This window comes from Danio rerio, chromosome 8 (genome assembly GCF_049306965.1).
Source record: "Danio rerio strain Tuebingen ecotype United States chromosome 8, GRCz12tu, whole genome shotgun sequence".
NCBI lineage: Eukaryota > Metazoa > Chordata > Actinopteri > Cypriniformes > Danionidae > Danio > Danio rerio.
In genome coordinates, this window is record NC_133183.1 from 12,119,520 (window position 1) to 12,128,163 (window position 8,644).

The following is an 8,644-nucleotide window of genomic DNA, read 5'->3' on the forward strand; positions in this document are numbered from 1 at the left end:
GAGATGCGAAAAAGCACACAGTGGACTCTTTTGGATTTTCAAAAACAAAAACTTTAAAAATACATACCTTCGCGGTCTCCAGAAACGTCCATGACTACGTTTTCAGAATGAGCCTGGGTTGATTAACTGACTTTGCCTCAATAGCTATGTTTCCATTCAAAAATATAGTTAAACTAGTGTGCATAACTGGAAAATCACATAAAACATATGCACAGCAAGGCAAGTTTATTTATAGCACATTTCAAACACAATAGTACGTCAACAAGAATAAAAGAAACAAGTATAAAAAATTAAAAACAACAAAGAATCAAAATTATTAAAAACAGATTAAACGTGTTAAAACGTGTTTAAAGGAATGAAAAAGAAAATAGGACATAATGTGCGATCTGTCGGACATAGCACATGCTAAACAGATGTGTTTTCAGTCTTGATTTGAATGTGTCTAATGTTGGAGCACATCTGATCATTTCTGAAAGCTGAGGGGGTGCAGTAGCTGAAGGCAGATTCAGTTATGGGGTATTAACTTGGCTGAGACTTGGCCCACATATGGTCCATGTTTGGCCCTTGTCTGGAAGCCAGACTTGGTCTAGTCAAGTACCATAATTCAGTGTGGCATGTGGGCCAAGCAATAGCTGATTGTGTGGGCCAGAGCTGGGCCTAAGATATTTGGCTACGTGGGTAGTTACGTTTAGTAATGGTGGTCATACTGAGTGTTGCAATTTACCCCATTCGTAGTAGTGCAAATGAACTGTCCTTGTATATCTACAAATGTATAGTGTTTGACTCGGGATGCCAGCAGCACAGTTGCACTATATGTCAGTTCCCTACCCATAGACTATCAGGCAGATATTTTTATAATTAATATTTTTATTGTATTTTATGTTATTGTATTGTAACTTCCTCCTTATTTGTTGACATTTAAAAAAAAAAAAAAAAGATTGTATAATTACATTCTAGTTCACCACAAATGTTTTCCACAGACCCCCGAGTGTCCCCTTCCAACCGCAAATGAGCTTGGATGCTTGTAGGGTCTGGGTCTGAATTATTGATATGTTTCTGTATGAGTGGGGAGTTTTTAACGATGGTCATTTAGAAGATGGAGAGGCATCAGCAGGGCGCTAAATCTGACAGCGTGCTCCACAAACAGCCACTTTATTGGGCGCACAGATGGCCTGTGTGTATCGACTTCAGAGAACCTCACTCACACACACACACACACACACACACACACACACACACACACACACAAGCAATATATATGGAATTAGATTTGTGTTGATGTGCGATAATGAATTTAGATGTATCTTCAAAGGTATGTTTTGAGGTTTTTGCAGAACAGAGAGCATTTTGTTTTTGTTTTCTGAGAGGAAGCGAGCCATGCTGGTTGGAGATTATTGCTTTTTTAAATGGCTGCTGGTCACGTTTCTGAGCTCAGATGCTCTTTAAAATATAGCTCGGGTGTCATCTGTTGTTTACTGTTCTGTAGCCCATCCTAAAGAAGACTGGACAAATCGATGCAGAAAATCTGTCAGTATAACTTTCGAAAAAAGGCTTAATGGACATTTAAGGGTTTCTGGAAAAAATAAAAAAAAAGAAGAAGCTTGTGCTGTCTGCTCTGAAATGCGAAAGCCTTTGCAGAAAACATTGCAGATGCTTCATTAGTCTTTCAAGGGTTTTAAAGGAATAGTTTGACCAAAAAGGAAAATTCTGTTCACTTGTGGAATTGTAAACATATTTTCATTGGAAAATAACATCCCTTGTTGCTTTAATTTTGCACACATAAAAGCTTCAGATTCCAGTAAGGACATCGATAACTGTGTTTGAGACTGTAATCATATACAGTAGGTACTGTAGCATTTTATTTTGATGGTCTCCTATAGACATTCTGTTGACTAAGGATTCAATTATTTACCATACAGTGTCACACTTTACAATAAGGTTTCATTAGTTAATTTATTTACTAATGTGAGCTAATTCTAAAAAGTACTTGTACATAATTTATTCATAGTTCAACATTTACCAATGTAATATTACAATCCACAATCATGCTTGTTAACATTTGAACTATACACTGTAAAACCCCCAAAATTAAGGTAACTCAAACTATTTGAGGAAATTGATTGCAACAAACCATTTAAGTTCAAAATGAATCCTAATGAGTACTGTGAACTTAATCCATTTAAGTAAATGAAGCAATTTGAGCACAGTAAAATCCAATAAATGAAGAGAACTCAAACCAACTAAGTACTGTAAAACCAATAAGGCAACTCAAACCATTTGAGGAAACCAGTTGCTACAAACAATTTGAGTTAAAAAAAGGCTAATCTATATGAGTACTGTGAACTTACTCTATTTAAGTTGAAGTAAGAAGGTAAAGATCCCTCTGATCCTAAAGAACATATTGACAACTGTAGAAATTAATAAATAGAATAAAATGATATTATTTGAGTATATTTAGGGGCAAAGCATCACAGGTTTGGAGGCACCTGAAATTATTCCACCAAATTTGAATGGCAGCCTATTTAACTGAAAGCAGGAAAGTTGTAAAATTTGGCACAATGATAGAGGGCAGTGTCATTATAAACCACAGCAAACCTGAAGTCTCTAACTCAAATCCTCTAGCGCCACCAGTTGTCCAAAGTTTCCCTCATGCTTATCGTTATAACTTTTGAACTGAATGGGCTACAATCAGAATTCAAAAGGCACCATATGACGTCAATTTCCGCCATGAAAAAAAAAATCGCTATTTCGAATTTTTTGCAAAACTTTTTTTATTAAATTCATCTTAGGCTGCGTGTCCAATTTTCACCAAAATTGAGTCACATCAAATCAAATCAAATACAATCAAATCAACTCACTTTTATTATCACGTCATCAGCAGCACGTGTGCTATGATGAGTGAAAAGTTAGGTGCTGGCTCCAGACAGTACAAAATACAGACAGCGCAAAATACAGATAGTGCAAATACAGCCACAGTGTAAAATACAACAGAATACTCCACAAAAAAAAAAAAAAAAAAAAAAAAAAAAACAGGACATTTTAAAATTGAAAAAACTTGACAGCGATATGTGTCAATTGACCTACAGACCACACTGAACAAAAGATATTAAATTCAAGTTGATTAAATACTTTATTGATTTCAAGTTGATTATAAATTATAAGTTGATTATATACATTCAAGTAGAGATTTGGCAATCTATATATACTTTTAACAAAGTGTCAACTGTGAACCACAGCTCATTTAATTTAATATGCCTGCTCAAAAGAACAAAAACATCAATAAGTTGGCATATTTAGAAACTAACTTTCTTGTACAATGTCTATTGAAGTACCACCTAAATAGGAGTTAGCAGATTTCATAATGCAAGGATTATGCTAAGTTGTTCTGTTCCTAACTCATTTTGGAAGTCTCCTACAATAGCTTTACTCTCCTCTTTCACTTAAAATAAATAAATAATTATTTAGATCAAAGATCCATTTATTTTAACTCCTGATTTCTAAAATGTCAGTTGTGATTGGTCTACCTGTTATAGGTTCTGTCAGATTATCATATCCAAATAGTATCAATATTGTATTTTACTGTATCAATTCAAACCCAAGGTTATTGACGATGATTAGACCAATCGTTTTTATTTAACTTGCGAACACATCTAACGTATTGAGAAAATGGACCTCTGTACTGCTGTACTCTGTACTCTGCTCTGTACAAACTTGGTGTGTGTTATGACAACCATATTCTGAGGTTATCTACATGGGGTGCACTGCCCCCTAGTGGTCTGGAGATACAGAAAATAGCTTTTTTTGCTTATAACTTCTTAACCCTATGTCCAAAATTCTTAAAATTGGTCTCTTTACATCCGGCGGAACATGCCGAGTTGAATGATATCTGATTTTTTCCAGGTGAGCCATTTTGGGCGTTGGCCATTACATCAAATGTATTCAAAAGCTTATTGTTTCACTTTAATGCTCTTTACTAACCTTGTTGCTTTTTGCCTTTGGACTGCCTTAATCATTCAAGTGCTCAGGCCCTTAATTGCTGCTTGCAGCTATATTTTATTATTATTATCATTATTCTTTTAGGCTGCACTGTGGTGCAGTGGGTAGCACGTTCACCTCACTGCAAGAAGGTCTCTAGTTTGAGCCTCGGCTGGGTCAATTGCCGTTTCTATGTGGAGTTTGCATCTTCTCTCCGTTTTGGCATGGGTTTCCTCCAGGTGCTCCTGTTTCTCCTACAGTCCAAAGACATGCACTATAGGTGAATTGGGTAAGCTAAATTGACCCTAGTGCATGTGTGTGAATGAGTGTATATGGATGTTTCCCAGTGATGGGTTGCAGCTGGAAGGGCATCTGCTGCATAAACATTTTCGGGATATGTTGGTGGTTCATTCCGCTGTGGTGACCCCTGATTAATAAAGGGACTACACCGAAAATAAAATGAATTAATTCATTATTATTTTATTAATATTTTGAGTGTTATTTGTCCAAAAAATTTACATATTTTTTTTTAGTAAAAGAAAGAAACTTGTTCTAGTTTTTAAGTAAATAATTAAAGTGGAACAATGTGTTTGTTCATTTCACATTGTTTTTTTCTTCCTATGCCATTAGCACAAACAGAAGAAAAAAAAAAGTCTAATGGTGGTTTTGCCTTGAATGCTGGAAGATGTGAATGGATTGTACACACAGCGCAGTGCAGTGCAGAATACCAAAATATGGAGATGAAGCACTGTACCTGGTCTTATCTCCTAGGGAATGACGAGCAGATTTTAGGAGGGAAAGAGAGAGAGAGGGGAAAAACAGCATATTGATAGAGCACAGTAGAATTTGCAAAGAAAAACAGCTTGACTCCATTTGACATTTTTTGTGGTCTGTTCTGTTAATCATTCTCATGTCAATCACCCCGGCTTGTAGAATATTGCTGCAAATCACCTGAGGTATGTGTCTGTTAATCTGTCTTCATGATGCATGATCTTTCCTTTGTGATGCTTATTAGTGATACAACACATTTTTCAACCCATATTATGTAATCACGGACTCGTCATTCCTGTTGCATTATGATAAGTTTGATAGATTGTGAGACTGTTTAATATTTATAAGTAAAGCTTATGGAAATGCTGTAGTTTGACTCATCCTGTTCTGATAATGCACACACTGATTTTTCCATGTTTTTTCACTAATACAAAAGAAGGCATTCAATTTATGCATTTATTCCTACATACCCAATATAATCAGTCATACCCAAATAATATTCTTGTTTTAGGCTCATTATAGTCCCAAACCTGTTCTTTAGTACAAGGTTGTTCTCATTCTCAGTCTACATCCCTTATAAATCTACTTTATTTGTAAGAAAATTGCTGTGTGCTATTTTCATTTATTTTAATTTCGATATCAGAATGTAACCTTTTTAAGAAAAAGTAAGTGTCTTATATTTTTGTATCAAAATGTATTATATTTAGTTTTGTTCTTTCATTTGAAAACTGGATGTTCCGATGTATGTAGAAATGCATAGGCCTAAGCATTTAAAAAGAATGAATAAAATGATGTCTAATAACTATAAAAAAATAACTCAATTCACCGAATAACTGTCAACCCATTCATTTTTAAGTTATAAAGTCAATAAATATATTGAAGTGCTGCTAATTGCGGATGTAAGTATGCGGATGACAACCAAATCTACCTGCCTTTAAAACCAAGTTCAAGTGGGCTAGAGACTCAGATGTTATGCTTGTCAGATGTAAAGTCTGGTTGTCTTTGAACTTTCTAGATTTTAATGAGAGTAAGACTGAAATAATTCTGTTCGGCCTGTGAAACTCTTGTAGAGCATCTGTAGTTATTTTAAATAATCAAGTTTTTCTATGAAGCCCTAGGTAAAACAAATCTGGGTGTTATTCTGGATGATGGCTTGAGCTTTGACAAACAGATAAGTGCAGTGGTTAAACCCTTCTTCTTTAAGCTTCGACTCTTAAAAACAGTTAAATCTATTTCATCGAGAAAATAAAGCTTTTATTTCTGTAAACTAAAGACTATGGGTGGTCATGCTTTTTGCAATGGCCTACCCATCAGCATCAGGAATGCAGTTTCTCTGGACTGTTTTAAGAAACTTCTCAAGACTCACCTTTTTACTGCTGCTTTTAACAAAGATTGATTATTTTTCTTAATTTTATCATGCAATAGTATTGAACCGTTCATATTTTATTGTTTTATTGTGGTCTTTTTTTTAATTTTTTTTACTGTTTTTATTGTTCTGCTTTGTTTGCCTTGTATGCCTGTTAGCGCTTTGGGAAAAGTGCACTATAAATAAAATGTATTACTATTGTTGTTGTTGTTATTATTATTATTATTATTAATATTATTATTATTATTATTATTATTATTATTATTATTATTATCATTATCAAGCAAGAAGGTCGCTGGTTTGAGCCTTGGCTGGGTCAGTTGGCATTTCTGTGTGGAGTTTGCATGTTCTTTCCGTGTTTGTGTGGTTTCCAGAGGTAAATGTGCCTTCACAGTAGCTGGTCCTAGATTGTGGAATGCTCTGCCTCTCTGTATCTGTTTCATCTCTGTCTGTTTTTAAATCTTGGTTGAAAGCTTACCGCTTTGATTTGGCATTTTTTCCATAATTTTGTATTTTTGTGATGTGTATTGTGCAGCACATTGGTCAACCTCTGGTTGTGTTTAATAATGCCATCTAAATAAAATTGACATTAACATAAAGAAAATATTTGCGAGATAAATATTTCAAACTTACTTTTAAAATAGCCTATTACATGCGAATAAACCAGCCAACCAGTATTATTGTTTATCTGACAGAAATTCTTTTTATTGAATCAAACACATATTGCATGAACAGTGTACTTTCTTTTTTATCACGTAGGAAAGACTCCACATATTAAAATCCGAAGTCAAATACAAACACTGCGACCAATATAGTCTGAATCCTGAGGGAATGACTCTGAAGATTCGTTTTTTACTAAAGTCAAACATGTTCTGGGAAGTAAAGCTAAAATATTTAGACAATAGGTCATAAATCCTAAAGGCTGCCGTGAGCATAGGTAAATTGAAAGCTCTCAGAGATGTGTTCTAAAAGTTTGTGTTGACCAGAACTAGTTTTCATAAATGTGATTTCTGTCCAAAGGGAGCAAACATGGTCAGTTTAAAGGACACTGCAGACACCATTGGAAATTATTAAGGGAGCAATGACGTATCACTTCACAGGAAGGAAAGGGGGAAATTTTTATAGTTGTGTCCAAAACAACACAAAATACACAATGCACTTATTCACCCACCGGCAACTTTATTAGGTACACCTTACTAGTACCGGGTTGGATCCCCTTTTTGATGCAGCAGAAATCGAGTCTCATCAGTGCAGGCAACGTTTTTCCCAGCTTCTATTGCCTATTTTGGTGAGCCTGTGTGAATTATCGCCTCAGTTTCCTGTTGTTAGCTGACAGAAGTGGCACCTGTTGTGGTCTTCTGCTGCTGTAGCCCATCTGCCTCAAGGTTTGACATGTTGCGCATTCAGAGATGCTCTTCTGCATACCTCAGTTATAACGAGTGGTTATTTGAGTTACTGTTGCTTATTTCTATCAGCTGGAACCAGTCTGGCCACTCATCTCTGACCTCTGGCATCAACAAGGCATTTGCGCCCACAGTAAACCTAGAAATGGTTGTGTGTGAAAATCCCAGTAGATCTGCAGCTTCTGATTACTCAGACCAGCCTGTTTGGCATCAACAACCATGTCACAATCAAAGTCACTGAAATCCCTTTTCTTCCCCATTCTGATGCTCACTTTGAAGTGCAGCAGATCGTCTTGACCATGTCTACATGCCTAAATGTAATGAGTTGCTGCCAGGTGATTGGCTGATTAGAAATTTACGTTAACGAGTAGTTGGACAGGTGTACCTAATAAAGTGGCCGGTGAGTTTAAAGCTTCTGGTGTACCTGATTGGTTTAGGTGTGTCCAAATGGGGTGGGGACTAAAGTCTGCAGGACACTGCCCTTCTAAGACCAAGTTTGGTCCTAGAAGATTTTTAAAAAGTTTATTTATTTATTTATTTATTTATTTATTTATTTATTTATTTATTTGAATTATGAGCAAAAGATGCAGCAGGAAATATCAGCTGGGTTCAGAAAAAACCTGGACACAGCTCATCTAAAAGAATAGCTCTAAAGAAGTTAGTGTGAATCGCGAGGTAATTAAAGAGTCGTTTGATTTTCTGAATCAAATGCATGCAGCTCAGTACGATTTATCTGTGTCGGTCCTACAAGTGTGATCCCCAAACGAATTTCTTCCGTTGACCGATTATTAAACGTATCAGCACTTTGCGTATTAACATGTGTAGAATGAAAGGTCACAAAACGAAACATGTCTATACCCACTCTTGTTAACCATATAACTTAATTTACATTATTGAAACATACATTTAAAATTGTGGAGAGGACGTGTTTTTTTCATAGCTTTAGAAATACAAACAAAATAGTTTTTCATGTTAAGTATTAAATATTTGTTAAAATACTAAAATAATCCCTGAGGAATCACAATACCTAAATTTCTTATGATCCCCTTCCTTTCTTCCCACATAGCCTATGCGAGTGTGTGCGCGCGTGTGCGTGTGTTTGTGTGGACGCGCGCGTGCTAGAGGAGGC